Here is a 23,316-nt window from a genome sequence, read left to right on the forward strand (position 1 = left end):
TGCTGTCAAAGATTCATCAATGACTGAGTATTTATTGAGCCCTTATGCTGTACGCACATGGTGGGGAATACAAAATAGGTTCAAACCTCATCCAGTGTTCATCTCTGAGGAGCCTGCAAGAGAAAGGAGATCTTGCTGGTTTCCGTCCCTACATCCACCAGCTCGAAGGTCCTCCTGGAGGAAGCCAGATCCCTCACCCTTCCCCCCAGCTGAGCAGAGCCTGGAAAAGTCCCATTCCCATCCTGGGACATCGTTTCAGTGTATCTCCCTTTACGTGAAGTAGCTTGAGTGGGTTTCTGTTCCTTGCAATTAAACAGAAAGAAAAAGACACCTCAATCTCAGGTGATAATACAAGACAATCTATGATAAGTGCCCTTTGTGGAACGAATGAATGAATGTTGAATGAAATGAGAGACGTAGGCAATTTTGTCAGAGAACCTGGAAGAAGTGAAGGATTGTGATGGGCTAAGGAGACAGACTTAAATTTTTTAGAAGAGTTAAGAGCCAGTCACACCTTCAATGACAGAGTATAGGGAGAGGACATTGCAGGCTATGGAATATTCCAGAATTTTAAAACAGGCTATGCAAAGCATTTGGGGGGAATAGTGTGTTAACCATCCAGCTAGTGTGGCATTTTCAAGTCAGGCAGAGTCTAAGTCAGGGATGGACATGAAGTCTGGGGTCTAGGTGGGGAAAACTTTAAAGGGAAGACTAAAAAAATAGGAACTTCGTCCCCAAAAAGCAGAAGCCACTGAAAGCCATTCCGTATTAAGCAAGGGAATGAACAATTAAAACGGCCTACTGTCCTGAGGGTATCAGCATTTTGTAATATGGATTGGGGTGGAAAAGCCAGGAGGTAAGGCTACCCACTCTTACAGTCCAGAGAAATGAGGTCCCCATCTGGGATATGGCGGTGGGGACAGAAATGAAGGGAGACAGGGGATCTGTCAGTAAGGAGACATCTAAGTTCATCTGTTAATCAGCAGAACCTCAATATTAATAAGAATACTCCCTATTTTCACACTTATCTGTCCAAGCTTTTGCCAAAACCTCATCAATGCTGACAGAACCTCAGGGAGGAGTGTATTAAGTGTGGTTATCTGGATTTACAAATGGAAGGTGAATCAGAAAACACCAGGACAGAGCATGGCCCTCCAAGATTCCGCCTCATCTTGACTTTGCCTCCACCAGAGGCTCGTCTGCATTTGATCAATACCTTCCCCACAAGCAGTCTGATAGCCCAGGAAGCCTGTGTGAGGTCAGAATAACTTTTATCATGTGAAATGTTTGCAGTGAGTGTTAGGTACGCAGGCATTAATAAATCCAGTGGCAAAGAAGGCATCCTGTCCTCCGCTCCCAGTAGATCACAAGGAGCACCCCCCCCCCCCCGACCCCACCCCACGATTCTATAAAAAATGCACTCCAAGCCTCAGCAGCCATACAGGGTCCGGGCCAGAAAAACCACAGGCCTCGACAACCACCCAAAGGAGAAACGAGTCGCACACACGGCTGGCCTTACGTCTTACGATGACAGTAGGTCATCCAGGAAAAAAAAAAAAAAAAATCCTTAAACATCAAACAAGGACTTATTTTATCCGAAGGAGATTTCAACTGCGAAGGCGGGCTCCTTGGAACACCTCGTGGCTCACCAAGCAAGGGGTGGGGGAGCAGGAAGACCGACACCTTCCTCCCTTTCGCTTTGTCCACCACACCTTTGGGACGGGTATCGCTAGGAGCCACCTCCACTCGGCAAGTGTCCTCCCCCTGGACGGCCGCCTTCGTCGTGCAATTACAGCGGCGGGTGCTCAAGAGGCCAAACAAAATACAGACGTGTGTTTTGGAGCTTCCGAAATGTATTTCGAGCCTAGCCTCTCAGGGCCTCATTTCCCCTTCTGCTAGGTCTGCGCCTCACCCTCAGCCCAGCCCCCACGCACCCCGACTTGGCTCCTGGAGGTCCCGGATGGGCTATATTTGGTTCTCCCTGCCGGTTTCTCCGCCACTCATTTCCCACTTTCCCTCCATTTGGAGGCAATAGTTTGTCACCCCAGGGAAGCAGAGGGTAACCTCCGCATTCTGAAGCTAACACTGATGTCCTCTAGCCTCTGTGACTCAGGGGCCAGCAGGCATTTTACCGTATCGCCTGTCTGGGGAGAGCTGTCTTTATAGAAATGACTTCAGCAAGGTGATTACTGAGCCAGAAGCAATACTCTTTTGTTAAATTCCACACTTATGCCGCAGGTACTTATCACATCCTAAAAATTCTAATCCACGCATGCATTTATCACAACACCGACAAAGGTATTTAAGGAACCGGCGAGTCCTACAGCAAACTCTACCAGCCACCAACTGCTTAATCCACAGCCCCTTGCAATGCCTGCCCCTCAGCACCCAACCATTTTGAGGGACAGCGTGGTGAGGAAGGCTTTAAAACTGACCACCTTCGTTGTCAACGTGGTTGCTGATGGAAGCACGAATGTGCCAGAACCCAACCCGGTGTTCTGCTGGTCCCGTGACCAGAAAACAGCACATATCCAAAGTGCTTTTTCTAAACATCAGAGTAACAAGGGGGTGACCCAAGGCCACCCTACACATATGCCTGCCCCCTTGAAATCTTAGTTGTGGCCCTTATTAGGCCCACGACCACTCCTTCTCTACCCCAGGCTGTTCCAGACAAACTCAGGAAGTCTTAGACAAGAGGCAGATGGTGAGGGAGAGAAAGTCTGTAAGTAACAGCTCTCTATTACATAATGCTAAACACAGAATCTCCTAGAACTAGCCCTGGAACTACTTCCTGGCCTATCGCTTCAGAATAAACAACTACTCAAAACAGGCAACAAGAGAGAACACTGTAATTTTTTATTTGATGATCAATGGACAATCACATTAGTATATAGAACACCAACATATCAGTAAATACCATGGTGGGGCAGGACCAAATTCCTTAAGATATTTATTATTCATTCATCGCACTGGCACTCGTAAACACCCAATGTCTACAAAGCATGAGCTAGCCCCACAGGAACACACTTCATAACCTCATCTAGGCCACACCACCTGCGGAGGCCATGAGAGAGGCTCACCTATATCCAGCTGTCCCTTCTGCAGGGAGAGAAATATTGAATTGGGGTTTAAATGGCAGCATAGGACTAGTTGTGGCCAAAGCAACATCAGTCACTTGTGGGTGACGTGGGTGTCGTGAATACAGACAGCAAGATCCTCCAGAGTTTCCTTTCCCACACTGCAGGGACCTCACACACACACTCAGGGTCACACCTCCATCACTTTGGGTCCTAGAGGGACCATGACGAGCAGGCCCCACCTGCTGACCACACAGGACACATCGTATGGGAGAGAAAGAAATCTGTATTTGGCCAGAGATTTGGAGGTGATTTCTTACTGCAACATAACCTAACCTACATTGCCAATACGTCACTGTTTATAAAAGACAGAACCTGCAAAAGTGCCTCCCCGCTCCCACCAACTGTTTCCTAAATCAGATAATACAAAAAAGCAGGGTTTGTTTCAAAATTCAAGTAATTCTTTGAAAAGTAGAGGGTGCAGACAGGATAGACAGGTTCAAGCAACTCTGAGGGAATAAAGAATGAAACAGAATGACCTTTCAACAATGCTGAAATCTAAACATTCATGTGGAATTTAGCTGAAGAGCTGAAGAAAAGGTCACCTTCGGACAACAGGTCCGGTCACTTATGAAGTAGTGATCTCCCCAATGAAAGAGGCATTCAATGATCATAGTCCCTCAGCAGTCCAATACCACCCTTTGTTCCTCTCTCTCTAGCTTCCTTTGAATTTAATCAGAATCAGGTCTCTGAGAAGCTCCCTGAAGTTGGTTCATTTTTATGTCTCCAGACACCCCATGCCCCCACCCCTTGGCATCTTTCACAGTCTATGATCTATCAGGTGCTTGATAAACATCTGCTGAATGAATTAAATGAACACTGTAGAAAGGACTCGGGCACTGGACGCAAAGGTTGGTCTGATAACCTTCTAGGGCTCCCCCAGCCTACAGCTAAACACTACTGCAGACATCTGGGGGCGGGGAGCCTCCACCTACAAAAAGAAAAACCAAAATAAGCATCAATACAACACTTTATTATGATTTGTTACCGCACACAGTTTAAAACCACAGGAAACCTAACACTGCACTATGGCTATCTTTGTTCTTGGACGTGCATTTACATGTGCAGGCAACTGGTCTTCCCATGGGGAATTTTGTGTGTGAGGTATTTATTTTTTCTATTAAAAAAAAAAACCACACCCTTTGTTTCTATTGCATTATTAACACTCCCTATTATCCCATCACGTGGCTTTTCCTCTTGCTGGAACACAGCACACACCCTGCATTATTGCTGACATTAAAATTACTTGTCAAAGTACCTCTATCCTAACACCATTACAAATCTGATCTTCCCAAAGCGGTGGCCTTTGTTCTAGCTGAGACCAGATAACTCCTTCACCTCTCCCAGGGATTCCTGGATGCTCTGAGTATAGGGATCAATGCCAGTGCCACTCCTGTTTTTTCAAAGTCCCCTTTCAAAACACAACTACCCTAGAGGTGAATGACACATGTTTCAAGTTTTTCAATTTTATCTTTCTGTGGGTTTGGGGGTGGAAATGGTGACGAGAGAGTCTGCCATAGCCACGGCACTGCTGTGGCTGCAGTGCAAGAAGACAGAGCACCAGGAGCCCGTGGCCCTCCGCAATCGCTTCTCCCAGCAAGATAAACCTTGAGTCCACCCCCATCACCATTCTTACTCTCTGCTCCTCGTGCAGGATGCCAGGACTCTGCCCTCTAGGAGACAATGCCAGTGCCAAGGTGTCCTGGTATGTCTGAAGGTTACCTTTTCATGGAGCTCTATCGAGATAACCCCAGATTTCGTCAGCTCAACATCGAAGCAGAACTATCCTTGGAAAGAAAGGTACCGGCCAGAGTTTTTGGAAAAGCACCAACAACCTAAAGATAAAATGCAGACCAAGAGCCTAATGGTTCATGGCTATGTAAATGGAAACTTAACTAACGCTCCCGGCTCTCTGTTCTCTTTCTGCTCCCCCAACTGCCCTCCCTTCCACCTCCCAGTTAACTTACTGCTGGCGTGTCCCTCCTGATATTGCAAACACTATTACAATGAAGGCTTGGAGGAGAGATATTATTTCGTAAGAAGGTTACTACATCTGACCAATGCCCTAATTGAGCACTGGTCAAATTTATAATCGGCCTTCCAGCCATACCTTTTCAACAAGCAATATCCATTACCAGACTGGAGCCAAAATGTATCACTACAGATAAGAAAGGAGGCATATATCCAAACCCCACATCCAGACACAACTGTCTATGTATTGATTATATCAAAATTCCCATCAGTAGAAACCCGGTGGAATTTATTCGACCCCAAAGGCACCCTGCCCTCAATGACTTTTTCAAAAGGAAGGGTTCAAGTCATTTGCAATTTCCTTCTCAGACCCAGGAGTTTCAGCAGCCCCCAGGCTCCTCGACACAGACAGCAAAGGAATGGATGCAGAAACCACCCAAACAGCCCCGTGCAAACACTGCTGGCCCAAATGACCCAGAGGCACCCAGGCGGCTACCCAGACTACTGGGGGTTACCTGCATCTGTCACCGAGTCCCTTTCACCCCCTTCTGCATGATGACATCAAGTGGAAACGGTACGCGTTTGGGAGGCAAGAGGCTGACAAGCAGGAAGCACAATTGAGCCTGAGCTTTGTTCAGCCTGCAGTGAAATACATGCAGTAAGGGTTAGATACGCGCAGCAGAGAAAGAAATCCGAGCACCCTCCCCGGCCAGCGGCGGTGGAGTGGGTGCACCGGGAGGTGGAGGAAGGCGGCGGAGGCGTGGAGCGCCCGCCAGCCGCGGAGGGGGCGTAACGCTCCCTAATTGTCTCTACAGGATAAATACCCCCCTCCCCCCACTCCGCTGCAGTCTCCCCCGCCCCCAAGTTCCCCGGTGGTACAGCTTCTACCAGCAACCGTAACCCCTCAAAAGGAAAGAAAGACGAGAAGGCGTAGAATAACATCTTGGGGCAAACACACACTAGCAAAATATACTAGTAAACCAGGTTATATGGGAATGCGGGGCGCCCGGTCACCCGCCCAGACGCACACACACACACACACACACACACACAGCGGCGCTGCATTCACAAGCATCCTTTCTTTCGCCCCTGTCCGCCACCTCATCAAGTCACTGTCACACTGTTCAGCCGATTTCTCTACTCTTTCCAAAACCGTGCAGCGCTCCCCCCGCCCCACCCCCACCCTAGGCGGGCTCGGGGACGACCGCCTCGCGTGCAGCGTCCCACGCGTCCAGCCTGCTTTGTCCTGCCGCTGCCGTTCCAGGAGCAGGCGCCCCAGGCACGTGGGTCCGCACAAAAGACCCCCCAACATCTGGCCCGCCACTGCTCCCTCTCCTCCCGAGAGGGGCTCCGGGGCGGCGGAGTGGCGCGCGAGGGCAACTTCTGGGGGGCGGGAAAGGCGCTCGACCAGGGGCTCGCTAGGGGACCATCCCGGGGCGCGTGCGGGGTGGGGGCGCCGCTGGGGCGCGCGCGCACGTGCACCCTCAGGGGCGCGCGCGGCGCGGGCACGAGACGCGCTCCCTCGGACCGGAGCTCCAGGGGGCATCCGAGGACTCCGAGGAGCCGCCGACAGCGCCGCTCCCCCGCCCCAGCCGCCAGCCCAACTCCGCCAGCGCTCCGGAGACACGCAACTCCAGGGACCCCGTCCCCGGCGCCCGGGGGCCGCCCCGCTGTGGCCCGCGCTCCCCTTCCCGGGACCCCTGCGGCCCGACTCCCCCCATCCACTGTGCAAAAGGCGCCCCCCGACACACCGGGCGGCGGCTCCCCTTCCCCGCTTCCCTGGCTCCGGGCGCGGCCGCCGTGGGGGCGAAGACATCCAACCCTTCGCGCCCCTCTCGCCGCCCCCGACCCGGGAGGGCCAGAGCAGAGAAACAAACCGAAAGTCACCGACCTCTCTCCGCAGCGGGCTCGGGCGCTCCCTACAGAGGCGGCGGCGGCGGTAGCGGTAGCATCGCGGGGTGGTCCCGGCGCGCCCGCCACCCGCTCCGCCAGACGCGCGCAGCGGCAGGCTGCGGGGCGGGCGCGGGGGGCGCGGCGTCGGCGCCCGCAGCCCCTGCCCCCGGCTCGACCCTGCGGGAGGCGCCCCACCTGCCCGCCGCCCTCGGCGCTCCCGGTCGGACACCGCCGCCAGGCGCTCGGCTGCGAGCGGGAGCTTTTTGTGTCACCGCCCAGACTCAGGCACCGAAGGGGGTGGGGGCGGGAGGCCGGGCTCCGCTCCCCGCGGCACCGCCCCTCCCCGGCGGCTCCACCTCCTCCGACACCTCCCCCCCCCTCCACGCCCCCGCGGCGGCGGGTCCGGGACGTGCGTCTGTCAGTCCGGCCTGCCACACCGACACCCCGAGCGCGGAGCTGCCCACGCTGGCTCGCGCGCTCCCTTGGCCACGCCCCAAGTGCCCAACCTCGGCCGGGACCTCGGCGTTGTCTTTTCCCCCGCGCACGGGGGGGGGGGGGACCTGGGCGACGATCAGGTGTGAAGAGGCCGCGTTCAGCCGGCTCCAGAGCGGAGCCGAGGTGGGGGCAGAGGCTGTCGGGGACAAATGTGCGGCTGGCGACCGAGGGACTGGAATCCGCGTCACCTCAGATACTTTTGGGCTGCCCCTAAAAGTTCACGTAATCCAAGCAGGGAGGGGTCCTGCTTTTGTGGAGTGGAGGACGCGTCCGGAGACGCCTTAACAGATACCCCCTCCCCCCCACACACACACACATCACCGCCTCGCTCCCTGGGAGGGGGTCGGGGAGTAGGAAAGAGGCAGGTGCAAGTCCTGAGGGTTATATGGCAGGTGCGACCCACCGGGGCCCACCTTATTCTCCACCTTGAAACCCTGCTTAGAATGACTACTTCCTCCAAGGAAATGTAAAGACCTGGTCTCTTGCCTCTTGTTGTGACTGCAAAATTGGGGAATGAAGGAGGGGGAGTCGCCCGTAGAGGAGGGTATCCGTGCTCTTTTTAAAGGATTTCTATGCAGAATGAAGATCCAAAACTCTGTTCTATGACTCCGGTAAAGATAAGCCTTGACCATCCTGCCCGGATCTTCAGCACCAGGGCTTTACTGAATCCATCAACAGAGCATATGCAGCCTTTCCACTCCTGCTGGAGTGGAGCTGTCTTTCTGTCCTACTGTCTTGTCCACAAAGAAAGCACTCCCATTCTAACCTTTGCCAAAAGCTCATTGAAGTGCTTCTCCCAAGGAAAGGAAACCCTGTGAACCAACGAGGGGGCCCTGTATGACCTACTAAAATTCAAAATGTACTCAATCGACCCTCCTTGTTCCACGAGTAAAACCTGTTAATGGTCTTTCCAAATGTGTTGTCACTAAGCACAGACAGAAATCAGTCACCCAGGGACAGGTTTATAGCTCGATGGCTGTCAGTTCTCTCCTAACTAAAGCGTTCACTTGGCTACTACCCCTTTTCCCTTCGTTCCCTGAAGTTCCTCGCTGCACCTGGCAGGAGTGAAAACTAGATGGGGGCTTTAAAAGCCTCAGGTATTCTTGAAGCAGGCTTTAGGAGTCTTTATTTTCGGCCTCAATTTCAGGGCAGAAAAAAAAAGGGTTTTTGCAATGAGACGCTAACGAGAGTATTGAAATCTCTGATGGTGACCAGGAACTTGGAATAGGATGGTAAGTTATCACACCCAAATATTTTACCGGGAAAGTTTAGCCTATAAATATTATGATTATACACGAGGGTCTTTAAAGCCTACTTTTAAGAAGCTAATTTCAGGGACCAGTAATTATTCCAAAATATTTAAACTCTTCTTTCAGCTGCTTTCAAAACAACCCCTTGGGAGGATTTGAGCATTCGGCGTGGTGTGGGGTCACTTGCGTCCTTACTCATTCATTCCCGCTGGCTGGCATTTTAATTCACTCGACATCATGGGTGTTCTGCCTTCTGTCCAGTCTTGTGAAGCTGTCACGTAGAGAAGGTTAATTAACTGGGGCAGACTGGGATAGGCCAGTTCTAAGACTAGTTGGGGGCAGCTCCCCCGGGGAAGGCAGCAACCGTTTGAGTCAGGGGAGGAACAGGCAGCAACACGTCTGAGTAGAGTGTTCACTGAGGCCGGTCCAGGAGCAAGGCGGCCACGGCCGGGCAGGGTTTGGAGCTGCAAGCTGGCAGGCAGCGTGGTCAAAGCTTCTGGCCTCACACGCCAGACGGAGACACCCATCAGGATGGGCGCTGGTCCTGAGGAATAACATAAAGATCAGATATTCATGAGTTCATTGGACAGATATTCTTTTTTTTTTAATGTTTTTATTTTATTTTTGAGAGAGAGAGCATGAGGAGGGGAGGTGCAGAGAGAGAGAGGGAGACCCAGAATCCAAAGCAGGCTCCAGGCTCTGAGCTGTCAGCACCGAGTCTGACATGGGGCTTGAACTCACAGACGGTGAGATCATGGCCTGAGCCGAAGTCGGACACTTAACCGACTGAGCCACCCAGGCGCCCCTGGACAGATATTCTTTGAGTACGGACTAGGATCAGGAGAGAGAGGAAAACAGACCCGAATCGCTGCCCTCACAGGACACACGCTCAAACAGAGAAAGCAGAGAATATACAGCCTAACAAATAAGTAAAATAAATTGCACGTTGGAGGGTGGAAAGGCAAAGGGAGGAGCAGGAGAGGGGGTGATGAAGTCTCTGTGTGGGAAGAAATCTGAAATTTTAGTTCAGGGGCCAGGGAGGGCCCTTCGAGGAGCTCACTGCAGGAAGTGAGGGAGCAGGACAGGCAGTGAGCCCTTATCAGACAGCGCCCAAGAGATGGGTCTGTACTTCCCACGGGCAAAGGTCGGGAGACCAGGACTGGGTCACAAGGTCAGTCAGACTGGTAACATTGACTGATGCTTAGTCACCTGAGGTTGAACTAAAGCTGTTTAAATCCTGACAGGGATGAGCTTTTATTCATCTTTATACTCGCAGCATTGAGCACAGGTACCCAACGAGTGTTTATTGGCCTGAGCCCTTAAGTCTCTGAGAAGGTGGGGTAGGGCTGAGACAAATGTGACCCCACAACCCCAAAGACACCCCTTCTATGGGGGATGATGCTTCCACAGAAGAATGTGATGATGTCTTTTCATGGATTTTGTGACTGTCTTACTGTTCTTTGAGGGCAAGGATTATCTTTCACCTTCTACCCGGAGCACCTAACACATGAAGAGAGCAGAAGAGAAGGAAGGAAGCAGGGGGAGGAGAAGAGAAAGAAAGAGGGGAATCAGGACAAGGAACAAGCAAACCCTGCTGGATGCTTACAACCCCGAAAGATCTTAATCCAGCCCAACAGTGAAGGTGAGTTGTATAACACGTGTGAGTTTTACATGTCAAAACTGCATCTTGAAACCGAATCACGGTAATAGTTGCACACTTAAAAACAAGTGGATTCAGGGGTGCCTGGGTGGCTCAGTTGGTTAAGCGTCCGCCTTTGGCTCAGGTCATGATCTCACAGCTCATGGGTTCGAGCCCCACGTCAGGCTCTGCACTGACAGCGTGGAGCCTGCTTCAGATTCCGTGTCTCCCTCTCTCTCTGCCTCTCCCCTGCTCGCACTCTGTCTCTGTCTCTCTCTGCCAAAAATAAATAAACATTAAAAAAAATGTTAAACCAAGTGGATTTCATGGTATGTATATTATACCTCAGTAGAGTTGTTTGGAAACATCGAAGAAGCACCCCGCAGTCAGCCAGCTTTCACATGCTGTCAGTGATGAGCGAAGGAGCCATATTTAACCAAACACATTATCATCCGTCCTGATGGATAATTAAACCAAAGTGATTTGTGTGAAATAGCAGAAACTGTATTTTTGGTCTCTGCCCCCGGTTCCTGGCACAGAGCTCCTGAAACCCTTGTAATTTTCTAAGTGATAAAGGCACCAGGAGCATCTTTTGTTCTAATATTTGGCCTTTGCCCCCAGTTGCTGATGCCGAGTTCCTAAACCCCTGAGGATTCCCAGGGTGATAGGAATGTCTTTTGTTCTAATGCAGTGACTCTGGGTGGGCTCCTGGCTGAGTGCTGGTCACCCGAAAGTCCAAGCCATGAGGAGAAGCTTGGAATTTTCAGCCCCACCTCCCCTTCTCCAGGGAGGGGAGAGAAGCTGGAAATGGAATAACTATTGAGTAGGTCTATGTGATGAAGTGTCCATGAAAGTCTCCAAAGCAGAGATTGGAAAGCTCCTAGGTTGGTGAGTGTGAAGAAGTCGGGGGTGGGGGGCGGGGGAGAGGAGCACCCAGAGAAGGCATGGAAACTCCCAGAGCCTTCCCACCTACCTTCTGCTTCACATCTCTTCTATTTGGATGGTCATCGGTATCCTTTATCATATCCTTTTATGATAAACTGATAAACAGTAAGTACACTGTTTCCCTGAGTTCTGTGAGCCACTCTACCAAATTAATTGAAACTGAGGAGGAAGTGATGGGCCATAAACGTCTGCTTTATGGCCCACCAGTGGTCAGGTGTTCAGGTGACCACATGGAATTGCAATTGGGAGACAGGGCAGCAGGCTTGTGGGACTGAACCTTCGACCTGTGGGATCTGGCTGTATCTCCAGTGTGAGAATGGAGTTGACTCGTAGGACACCCAGCTGGTGTCACAGAAAATTGCTTGTGGGGAAAAAGAAAAACCCATACCTTTGGTGACCAGAAGTCTCAGAAATACAGTGGTCTGTGTGAAAGTAAGGGAAGAAGAGTGAGTTTTTCTCACTCAATTTGCAAATTTACTTTTCCCTTATGGGATATTTGCCACTTCAGGGCATATATAATCTTTTTAAGAGTCTAGAAAAGTTGTCTTAAACGACAGTCTAGATAAAGTTTACCGATAATGATTGCTGAAGAGGGTGCACATTTCAAAACTGGTTTTTATTTGGGGGCCCTACTGAAGCCAATTCCGACAGACTAATTATTCTGATAAGGTATACCAAGTGAGAAAGGTACTCTATTGGATACATTGTTAAATCTCTTACCTACTTACAGCCAGGTACTCTGGATCTAAGGACAACGAGATCTCTCGGGAACAAAATACTGAAGTATTCTGGAGACCCCACAGGACCTTCAAGGAACTACATCTAGATCGCTTTTCTAAAAGTGGTGATAGATTGAACAAAGACAACTCAGTGTTTTTTAGCCTCATCTTTGACAGGTACAGCAGACATTATAGAGCAGCTGTCTAGAGTTATGTGAGCATAGTCAGGGTAATAGTCAACATGTTTAACCAGCTGTAGGCCTAGGCATCCACCAATTTGTTTGGACGATGACCATCAACAATATAGCCATTTGGTGCGTCCTGGCTGAATGTCAGCCTTAGACTATGACACCAAAGTCCTCTAGGCACCCCCCTCAACAGCAGGTGTCTGCTGTGTCCTCATCACATTTGTACAGTTTGGGGTTGAACAAGATCCTCATATCCACCGGTCAGTTGCTAATGTCTGCTCTAAGTACAGTAGAGGGAAATCATTATAAACTGAATTCCTTATACTGTACCATCAACATGAGACACTGTTCTCACTGCCTAATGGGCTGGAAGGACCACATCCGATCGGCCAGGGAAGATTTGGACTATGCAGCTCCTTTCTTACCCGCTGTCCCTCCCCTCCATCATCTGTCCTATTCTCTTTTCATCCATTTGTTCACCCATGCCCATCAATCACTGTCCTCCCTATCTTTCCTTTCCATTGGCTGTCAGGTTCCTGGAACCCACTGATCTCCCCTCGGCTAACCTGCTGATCCAGCTGCCGGATGGCACAGTGGTGCAGCCCTGAGACAGGAGAAAAGGAAAACAACCACAAGGAGGTTCCACCACCATTGTTGAGACCCAAGTCTGCATCTACCACTTTGCCCTACTGGTCCACGAAGCTGGCTCCAGTCCTTCGGCAATGCATCCTTCCATACTCCATTCCTAGCCTGCATCTTACTCAAGCTGACCTGGCACCCCTTTACCCGACCCAGGTCCAGATCCAGCTTCACCCGCCCCTTCTCCCCACTGTCTCCCCTCTGAGCCGCAGTCATTCTGAGCTGCAATCTCTCCAACATGAAGGAAGCAAACATCTGTTTTAGGCCCTCTGGATCCCAAGGGTCAAATCAGGGCACCCTCTAGTGGTCAGGAGGAGAGATGTCAACCTCTGGTCTGCATCACCTAGAGGTCAGACCCCTGTAGGGGCCAGGATAGCGCAATGCTGAATAGGCTATTCTCTATATGCTTTCTACTCTTTTTGCTTTAATGTCTTTCCTCTTGATTCTCTCCCTCCCGGTGGGTGGAGTGCGCTGGGAAGGGAGATGGAGTCAAGCACCCTCCGCTCCATTCCCAACCTTTCTGCTTCACCGTTGTCCACAGCGGTTTGGCACGTTCTCATATTTGGCTGTTCTAAGGAACCCAAATTATTCTGCTACCGGGCAAGAGAACCATGAAGTCCAAAATCAGTAAAGGATAACTTGCTTTTTGTTGGTGAACAGTAACTGGGCCTGTGTACCAGATAGTGTTGCTGACCATAACCTACAGTATTTCATCCTCCCAAGTATGATGTAGAAGTAGTATGATCACCCCCACTTTACAGACAAGGAGACTGATGCCTACACCACTGACATACCTTGCCCAATAAGACAGGACCGGTAAATGGTGAATACAAACTTGACCCAGGTCTACCAAACCCAAAGCACTTCCCCTGACTATCTGCACCAAGATTTCTGCCGTGGACCACAGTCTCCAGGCAATTCCACTGCATTTGGCTGAAATGCATCTCAGCCTCTTCCAAGCTGCTCCTGTTGTAGCCCACGGGCAGCAAGTGGCTTCTAAGCCTGACACGGTGGCTCATAGTACTTCAGGGCCCCAAATCATCCCCAGATTTCAAGTGGATCTGTTCTTCCCTCTCCTCACCCTCACCCTTTGTTTGAACCTTATGCAGCTATGTGACCATTTATAATTGTCAATCCCCAAAGGTTTGGTGCTTTCAAGTTTACAAGACTGTCTACATCTCTCTCACCGTGATCTTCTGTCCCTTCAGTTTATTTACTTATTTTGAGAGTGGCGGAGGGGCAGAGAGAGAGGGAGAGAGTCAGCATGGAGCCCAACGTGGGGCTCGAACCCACAAACTGTGAGATCATGACCTGAGCTGAAATCAAGAGTCAGACGCTAAGCAAATTGAGCCACCCAGGTGCCCACCTTCTGTCCCTTCAAAGCTCACTCAAATTTCTCCAACCAGATTCATTTTTACTTTCTGTGAATTCTTGTGGCCTATCATTGTTCTTTTATTTTGAACTTAGTGCACTCTGCCTTACATCATAGCAAGCTGCCATGTGCACATCAACATATCCTTAAAGACTAGAACTCTTGTTTATTCCTTTCATCCGCTCACACACACACACACCCCAGCATCATATAGAATAGAGGGCTCATGCCTGCACATGATCGGTGCTTAATAAATGTTCATTTTGATGACCAATCAGGAGTTTCTATTTTCCCTTCCAGAGTCATGCTTCCTAGCTTCCTGTATCAGCTCTCAGGGGATTTTCCTGAAGTTGTTTCTTCACATTTCTGTTATAACCTAGCTACTCCAGCTCAGCCAAAGTGGGATTTAGGGTTATTTCCAAATCATAGTGGGGAGGGAGGTGGGTATGGTGGGATAAAGAATTATGACGTGACCTGAGATTTCTCACTCTGGGCTTCAGGCATATGGACTTTCTAATAGCTATACTTACCCTATGTTATGGGTTGAAATGTGTCCTCTCAAGATCTGTATGTTGAACTCTTGGGGCACCAGGTGACTCAGTCAATTAAATGTCTGACTTCGGCTCAGATCATGATCTCATTGTTCATGAGTTCGAGCCCCGCATCGGGCTTTCTGCTGTCAGCATGGAACCTGCTTCAGATCTTCTGTCCCCTTCTGTCGCTGCCTCTCCCCCGCTTGTACACATCCACACACACACTCTCTCTCTTTCTCTCAAAAATAAATCAACATTTAAAAAAAGTTTGTATGAAGTCTTAAGCTCCAGTACCCCAGAACATGACTATATTTGGAGAAGGGTCTTCGTAGAGGTCGTAAGTTAAAAGAAAGTATTAAAGTGGGCCCTAATCCAATATGACCAGTGTCCGTGTACGAAGGGGAAATTTGGACACAGACACGTAAGAAGAAAGACGACGTGAAAACAGGCAGGAGATGGCCATCTATAAGCCAAGGAGAGAGGCCTGGAACAGATCCCTTCTTCACAGCTCTTAGAAGGAACCAACCCTGTCAAGACCTCGATCTCAGCCTTCTAGCCTCCAGAACTGAGATAATAAATTTGTTGTTTAATCCACCTAGTTTGTGGCACTTTCTTATCATAGCCCTAGCAAACTAATGTACCTTAGGACTCCTGTTCACGTAGAATTGGATACCACACCCATGGTGGGATATCCAGGTGCCATTTATTTCCTGAGTACTTACCGACACTGGGTAAGCTAGAAAAGATAACCAAGCAGGGGCACCCGGATGGCTCAGTCGGATAAGCATCCGACTCTTGATTTCCACTCAGATCATGATCTCTCAGTTCATAAGTTTGAGCCCCGCATCGGGCTCAGTGCTGACAGCGCAGAACCTGCTTGGGATTCTCTCTCTCCCCTCCCTCTCTACACCTCCCCTGCTCCTACTCTCCCTACTCTCTCTCTCTCTCTCAAAATAAATAAATAAACTTAAAAAATTACTTCTTTAAAAACTGAATAAATAAAAATGATAGCCAAGCAAATGCTCATTTACATGTTTGGGAGAAGAAGAACAGTAATGACGGCTACCATTTATGAAGCACTTACTGTGTGAGTAATGAAGTATGTTTAATGCAATAATGTGTATAATCACTCTGTTAGGTACTTTGCAAACATCACCTAACTAACTCCTCCCATCCACCCAGCTGGGGTAGGTATTGTTACCCTCAGTTGTGGAAAGTGAGATTCGGAGATATTTATGTAAGTTGCCCAGGATCATACTTCTCGCAAGATTCAGTGGTCGCCTGTGACCTGTTACTCTACTTTGCTCTCTTTCCATATAGCATAACCAGCATCCACCCTACCCCACATGACTTCGGCAATCCTGCTTAGTCACGTGGTCACTCATGGTAGTGCCATTTCTTTTGCCAGGAATTGGTTTAGGGATGAGTACGTGACACAGTCCTGGGTAATGAGTCACAAGAGGAAGTTGGCTGGAAGGCTTCTAGGAAAGAGTTCTGCGCTCTGGGAGGGAGAAGTAGTTCCCTTTTTTTTTTGCTGCTGGATGTTACCTGATCTGCATATGATGTCAGGATGGGGCAACTGTCTTGTAACAAGGAGAGCTTCCTGGAGAACATTCTAAAGGTGAGAGGAGGGTAAAGGACAAGGCTGATGACATCACTTTGCACGCTAAGCAATCCTAGCAGTGTTCTCCCTCCATATTTATCATCCCACGAGGTAATAATCCTCCTATTATAGGAGACACTTTGCATTGTTTTCTGCTACCTATAACCAAAATCGTCCCAATATGCCACTTCCACAAGTATGCTTTGATTTTCCGCTGGGAGAGCAGTCTTTATATGAGAAACTATGTCAGATGGGCTGCCACACAGAGTTTCAAAGGCCTAACAGAGAGAAACAGCATTTTTTTCTTAGTGTGATAAAATGTACATACCATAAAATTTACCATGGTAGCCATTTTTAAATGTATGGTTACAGTGGCATTAAGTACATTCACACTGTTGTGCAACCATCCCCACTATCCATTTCCTGAACTTTTCGTCATCCCAAACTGCAACTCTGTATCCATTAAACAATAATAATTCCCCATCCCCCCTCCTCCCAGCCCCTGACAACGGCCATCTACTTTCTGTCTCTATGAAAATGATTTCTCCAGTACCTCATGTAAGTGGAATCACACAACATTTGTCCTTTTGTGTCTTATTTCACGGAGTCTAATGTCTTCAAGGTTCATCCACGTTGTAGCACGTATCAGAGTTTCCTCCCTTTTTGAGGCTCAGTAATATTCCATTGTATGGATAAACCACCATTAATTTATCCACTCATCAAATAGACATTTGGGTTGTTTTCACTTTTTTCCTATTGTGAATAATGCTGTTATAAATGTGGGTGTTCAAGTATCTGTCAAGTGCCTGCTTTCAATTCTTTTGATATATACCTAGAAGTGCAATGCTATATCATCTGGAAATCCTATTTTTTAACTTTTTGAGAAATACCCATAGTGTTTTTCACAGTAGCTGCACCATTTTACATTCCCACCGATAGTGCACAAGGGGTCCAATTTTTCCACATCCTTGCCAACACATATTTCTGTCTCTCTTTTTTACAGTGGCCAGTCCAGTGGTTGTGAAGCAGTATCTCACTGTAATTTTGATTTGTATTTCTCTAATGATTAGTGATGTTGAACATCTTTTCATGTGCTTATTAGCCATTTGTATGTCTTCTTTGTTGGAGAAGTGTCTGTTCAAGTCCTTCGCCCATTTTTGAATTAGGTGGTTTGTTTTTTGTTTTTATTGACTTTCAGGCATTCTCTGCTCTTCCGAAATTATATTTAACTAAAACGAAGCATTTATATGAGCTTCTGGATGGTCACCTTCTTGGTTCACTTACCTCTGGTTCATCTTTGCATTACCCCAGAGCTGTAGCTCAGTGCTGTCATATGGCAGAAACTCAAGACATTTGTTGGCTGGCTAGACATCTGGATGCAGATGAACCATATTTAGGAAATAGAAGATAAGGTTACAAAAGTAATTTGGGTTTCAATGTGAGGATGTATCGGTTTGATGGGAAATGGAAAGTAGGATAGTCTTTGAGCACGAGCGGAATTTAGAAAAGCTGATGTGACCCTGGTGTGCAGGAGGAATTGGAGGCAGAGATCCTGGAGGCAACGGACACAGCTAAAGAGTCCTAGTGCCTGTGAAGGTGATTAGGGCTGGAATCAGACTGGGAGCAGCAGGAGTGTGACAATCATAATAACAGTACCTAGTTCTTTACAGTTACCATGCCTTTTCACACCACTATTTCGTTTGCCCCTTCAATAATTCTGTTAGGCCAATATTATCACCTTCTATAGAATTGCAAATTGATTCTCAGAAAGTGTGAATGATTTCCCCAGGAATTAAAGGCTAGGTCAGCATCAGATCCCCAGACAATGCTGTTTCTCATCCACCAGTACTACCAGACTACATGTCAGAGGCACAGGATAAACTTCCAAACAATAAGATGTCTAGGCCCCAGCCCCACATGTTCTGACTTAATTGGTCTTCAGTGCAGACTAGGTGAGGGAGTTACTGAAATCTACCCAGAGATTCTAACCTGCAGCGAGGCTGAGAACCTCTGGAGAGGGAAGGGGAGGCGGAGGTGATGAGATCCAATGACGAACTGCAGAAAAATACCAATGGCATGACAAGGTCTTCAGCCCAAGGGACTGTCCTTCCCAAGAACCTCATCTCACCAAGTGCAGAATTCGATGCACGCAGCTGCATTCAGGGTTAGAATCAATGGAAAATGGCTGCTTGTGACGGGATCTCAAATAGTCATCCACAGACGGTAACAGGCAAGTGTAGCACACATGTTGGGGCAAGGGGATGGATAACTCTAAGGGTAGCGATACAGACCTTGCTTCCTCTGCATTGTCCCACAGACTTCCATTCAATGGCATTAAATTGCGTCCTTGGAAATGCTCCACAAGAGACTTCTCTTTTTGGATTCCCACAACTTTCCCCACTTAGTGGTCTCTGGGAAAACAACCAGTAGCAGTGCCATCCTTGAGGTTTAAGGTGGTCAGTTACGGAGGATGGCTGGAGGGGAAGATGAATTTAGGAGCCAAAACTATTTGGGATACTGGTAGCATATCCAGGTGGAAAAGATCAGCACGCATTTGGAGGTGAGAGACTGAATCATTCAGGTTAGGTCTGGGCTAGATTTCAAAGCAAACCAGGTAGAAAGTGGTTAAAATTTAGGTGTGAATGAGATCACCAAGGAACTCCATAAAGAAAGAGAAGAGGTGCAAGGGGCAACTGACCGCCCTTAGTGGTTTAGGCAAGAAAAAGGATCCACACAGGTGTTTTACTGTGTCAGCCCACCTTACCTGCCTCATCGCCCACTAGTCCTTATTTGCACCATAGATTGCAGATCGTGGAGATTGTCTCTTGCCCTGAACATGACCTTCACTTTTCTATCTCCTTGTCCTTTCTCCTGAAATGTTTCTTCTCTCTCCTCCATATGCACATACATGCTCAGTTCTCTACAAGACCAGTTCCAAATGCCATGCGCCTCCTTTGGAGGCTTTTACTATCCTCCCATGGGGACATGACCCCTCTTTCTTTTAACCCTCATTGCACATCTTTGTAAAGCTCTTGTGCACTATAACGGTTACCTATTGCTGCGTAACACATCACCCCCAAACTTAGAAGCTTCCCCCAAAATCAAGTATTATCTCTCACCATTCCTGGGGATCAGGAATCCAGGAGAGGCTGAGCGAGGTGGTTCTGGCTCTGCTCTCTGGTTGTAAGGTGTCAGCTGGGGCTGAGAAAGGGTGAGGTAGTGCCCAGAAAAATTTTATCTGTAACACAGATAAGAATTGTCTGCCAAGGCAGGGGATTGAGGGTCCATAAAAAAAGGTAGCAATGTCTCCATAAGTAGGCGGAGAGGACGCAGCACCCCCCACCTTGGATAGAGGACCTGCCAGCTACAAATAATCGGCCAAGCTTTTTCTCCTTCTCTGGGTCACTAGAAAAAGCTTTCTGTGGTGTCCACCTTCCAGCTTCATGGAGACTGATCTTGCTCTCCACTCTTGTATGCTCAACACCAGAGATGCTCAAAGTGTCAGGTTCCCCCCTCCCACTCTTTCTTTGCTGGTAAAGGCAAAAGAAGGGAAGATGTAATAGAAGCTCTGGTCTGAGAAGCCATTACTCTGCCTTTGTTCTCCACTCTTCCTAACCAGCCTTGGGATGACGCTGACTTCTACCGAGCCAAGTCAGAGAATCTTGATGAGAGTTTCGAAATTCAAATCCAGCACAAGCTCTTTTTTTTTTTTCAACGTTTTTTATTTATTTTTGGGACAGAGAGAGACAGAGCATGAACGGGGGAGAGGCAGAGAGAGAGGGAGACACAGCATCGGAAACAGGCTCCGGGCTCTGAGCCATCAGCCCAGAGCCTGACGCGGGGCTCAAACTCATAGACCGCAAGATCGTGACCTGGCTGAAGTCGGACGCTTAACCGACTGTGCCACCCAGGCGCCCCAAGCTCTTTAACATCATAGATCTCATCTGCTCACACCTCTACACCTTCCTCAGGGTGTGTCCTCCAAGAAGGTTTAACAGTTTGCATTTTAAGAAAGAAAAGAGGGGTGGGATGCCTGGGTGGCTCAGTTGGTTACACATCCGACTTCGGCTCAGGTCATGATTTCACAGTTTGTGGGTTTGAGCCCCACGTTGGGCTCTGTGCTGACAGCTCAGAGCCTGGAACCTGCTTTGGATTCTGTGTCTCCATCTCTCTCTGCTCCTCCCCCACTTAGGCTGTCTCACTCTGTCTCTCAAAAATAAAATAAAACAGAAGCGCCTGGGTGGCGCAGTCGGTTAAGCGCCCGACTTCAGCCAGGTCACGATCTCGCGATCCGTGAGTTCGAGCCCCGCGTCAGGCTCTGGGCTGATGGCTCAGAGCCTGGAGCCTGTTTCCGATTCTGTGTCTCCCTCTCTCTCTGCCCCTCCCCCGTTCATGCTCTGTCTCTCTCTGTCCCAAAAATAAATAAAAAACGTTGAAAAAAAATTTTTTAAAAATAAAATAAAATAAAATAAAACATTAAAACAAATTTTAAGAAAAAAAAGAAAAGAAGGAGTAGTGAGGTACTGGAGTTGGTAAGAGTACCTGACTCCTTTTTTAATTTTTTTATTTAAAAAAATTTTTTTAATGTTTTTACTTATTTTTGAGACAGAGAGAGACAGAGCATGAGCAGGGGAGGGGCAGAGAGAGGGAGACACAGAATCCCAAGCAGGCTCCAGACTCTGAGCGGTCAGCACAGAGCCCGACATTGGGCTCAAACCCACAAACCAAGAGATCATGAGCTGAGCTGAAGTTGGATGCCCAACTCACTGAACCATTCAGGCGCCCCTTGATTCCTTTTTTTAATTCAAATTTTATTCTGGTTATTCTGATCTGTACTTTATTTAACCTCTTCTCAATTTATTTTTTTTATTAACATAGTTTTATTTTATTTTTATTTTACTCAAATCCAAATTAATTAATATACAGCTTAATAATGGTTTCAGGAGTAGAATTTAGTGATTCATCACTTACATATAACACCCTGTGCTCATCCCAACAAGTGCCCTCCTTAATGCCCATCACCCATTTAGCCCATCCCCCACTCACCTCCCCTCCAGCAACCCTCAGTTTGTTCTCTGGATTTAAGAGTCTCTTATGGTTTGCCTCCCTCTCTGTTTTTATCTTCTTTTCCCTATGTTCATCTGTTTTGTATCTTAAATTCCACATAAGAATGAAATCATATGATATTTGTCTTTCTCTGACTTACTTTGCTTGGCATGATACATTCTACTTCTATCCATGTTGCTGCAAATAGCAAGATTTCATTCTTTTTGATTGTCGAGTAATATTCCAGTGTGTGTGTGTGTGTGTGTGTGTGTGTGTGTATACCACATCTTCTTTATCCACTCATCAGTCAGTGTATATTTAGGCTCAATCCGTTATTTGGCTATTGGTGATAGTGCTGCCATAAATATTGGGGTGCATGTGCCCCTTCAAATCAGCACTTTGTATCCTTTGGATAAATACCTAGTAGTGCAATTGCTGGATCATAGGGTAGTTCTATTTCTAACTTTTTGAGGAACCTCCATACTGTTCTTCAGAGTGGCTACACTAGTTTGCATTCCCACCAATAGTACAAAAGTGTTCCCCTTTCTCCACATCATCGCCAACATCTGTCGTTGCCTGAGTTGTTAATTTTAGCCATTCTGATGGGTGTGAGGTGGTATCTCATTGTGGTTTTGATTTGTATTTCCCTGATTATGAGTGATGTTGAGCATCTTTTCATGTGTCTGTTAGCCGTCTGGATGTCTTCTTTGGAAAAGTGTCTGTTCATGTCTTTTGCCCATTTCGTCACTTATTTTGTTTTTTGGGTGTGGAGTTGGATAAGTTCTTTATAGATTTTGGATACAGTACCTGACTCTTCTAAACACTTATCAGTGCAGTGCAGGTGAGAGCCAGAACTACCTCAAAGGAGTAGCAGCATTGAAAAAAGTCTCTAAGGCTGGTAGAGACCTAAATGTATGTATATACCAATGAGGAAGATACTGTAAAGAAAGAAATCTAGAATTAAGAAAGAATTATGTATTTGACTAATGTATATAGAAAGGTTGAGTTAACAATTGTATTTGTTTAAGAATACTAGTTTACATGTATCCATGGAATACACACACGTGTACATGTACATGTATGTGTATATATATATATATATATATATATACACACACACAAATAGTTAAATATGTAGGAAGAAAAAAAGGTAATGTCAATAAATTCCAGATAGCAAAAATATTATAGGTCACATTCTCTGTTATCAGTACAAATAAAAAAGTAATAGAAATTTAAACAAAAAACACTCCACCATCTGACATCTAATACACATTCTATTATGGTACCATAAAAATACAAAGTATTTAGAAAAAACAGAAATTAGAACCACACATATTAAAACTTAAGGTATTTAGCCAAAATTGTGCCCAGAAACAAGTTTGACGTTTTATTTTTTCAACGTTTTTATTTATTTTTGGGACAGAGAGAGACAGAGCATGAACGGGGGAGGGGCATAAAGAGAGGGAGACACAGAATCGGAAACAGGCTCCAGGCTCTGAGCCATCAGCCCAGAGCCTGACGCGGGGCTCGAACTCATGGACCACGAGATCGTGACCTGGCTGAAGTCGGACGCCTAACTGACTGCGCCACCCAGGTGCCCCAAGTTTGACGTTTTAAAAGCTTTAACTGTTATTCGAGAAAGGTTGAAAAAAGAAAATCTAGTCATTTGAATGTGGAAGCTAGAAGAAGATTACAAGACACCTAAAATAAAGAAAAGGAAGAAAATAATAGAGGTAAAACGCCCAAATTAATAAAATTAGAGATTGGTCAACAAATTCGAGAACTTTATATGTGAGAAAAAATAAGCAAAGTAGTCCATATCTGAAAAGTTAAATGAAGAAAAAAATAAAAACAACACCACAAATTTAGAACAGGGGAAGTATGCG

The 23,316-nt window shown here is 47.6% G+C and overlaps 1 protein-coding gene across 3 annotated transcripts in view; it reads right to left on the reverse strand.

Annotated features, from left to right (window-relative positions):
- RNF152 (ring finger protein 152) overlaps positions 1-7,413 on the reverse strand; it is a 78,913-nt gene extending 71,500 nt beyond the window's left edge. Inside the window, exons 1-2 of one of the 3 annotated variants that reach the window (XM_043559014.1) lie at positions 7,000-7,272; positions 5,624-5,747 (exon numbers count right to left, since the gene is read on the reverse strand). The gene's annotated coding sequence lies outside the window, so the exon portion shown is untranslated. Of the gene's footprint in view, positions 1-5,623; positions 5,748-6,999 lie in introns of all 3 variants that reach the window. The other 2 variants (XM_043559013.1, XM_043559017.1) reach the window with 2 other exon arrangements.
- Positions 7,414-23,316: the final 15,903 nt, after the last annotated feature.

Source organism: Prionailurus bengalensis, chromosome D3, assembly GCF_016509475.1.
Source record: "Prionailurus bengalensis isolate Pbe53 chromosome D3, Fcat_Pben_1.1_paternal_pri, whole genome shotgun sequence".
Classification (NCBI taxonomy): Eukaryota; Metazoa; Chordata; class Mammalia; order Carnivora; family Felidae; genus Prionailurus; species Prionailurus bengalensis.